Source organism: Sinocyclocheilus rhinocerous, unplaced genomic scaffold, assembly GCF_001515625.1.
Source record: "Sinocyclocheilus rhinocerous isolate Xijiao unplaced genomic scaffold, SAMN03320098_v1.1 scaffold2971, whole genome shotgun sequence".
Classification (NCBI taxonomy): Eukaryota; Metazoa; Chordata; class Actinopteri; order Cypriniformes; family Cyprinidae; genus Sinocyclocheilus; species Sinocyclocheilus rhinocerous.
The window spans coordinates 430600-431424 of NW_015641449.1; positions in this window are offsets into that span (position 1 = coordinate 430600).

An 825-nucleotide genomic window follows, 5' to 3' on the forward strand; every position below is an offset into this window, starting at 1 on the left:
AACATTAAAACTAAAATAAATCAAAACTCCATAAACATGGAGTTAATCCTGACTTGCCTTTTGTCCAGACACTCCTAAAGAAAAACGTCTCAGGTTACGTATGTGACCATGGTTCCTCGAGGGAATGAGACACTGCGTCGGAGAACGCTTTGGGGATTAAATTAAAGAAGGGCCTTTTCCTGGTCTTCCTTGTTTAATTTCAGATACCATGGCTCTTCCACAAAACCTCTGAATGCATGGCAGTTATTCCGCAGCCATCCAACTGCGGTCAAGAGGTATTTTAATATCCATGGCTCCTTCATGAGAGAAGAGTACAAAAAAAGGGATGAAATATTTAATTAATTTAAATAAACTTATCTCACAAGAGAAGAGATGGTTTGCACCAGATTTAGCTGCTAGCTAATTTTCATCTGTTGTCCCGGCCAGATTGGAAGTGTCCTCAATAATACCTTGTGTTTTAATCAGGATGTAGCATGTAAATTAAAGTTTTGAAATTCTGTTTTTCTCATGTGCCCCTGTTTGAGACAATAAAAGCATACCATGTCGGCGATTTCAGTGTCGAGTTGTTCAAGTGGCACCTGCACATCAACGGCAGCATGTTTCCTGCAACAAATTAATTTTAAGTTAATGTATAGACCAGGGGTGGCGAACTCTGGTCCTGGAGAGCCGCAGCCCTGCAGAGTTCAACTCCAACCCTAATTAAACCTCACCTGCCTGTAGCTTTCTAGTAACCCTTCAGACCTTGATTAGCTCGCTCAGGTGTGTTTGATTAGGGTTGAAGCAAAACTCTGCAGGGCTGCGGCTCTCCAGGACCGACGTTCACCA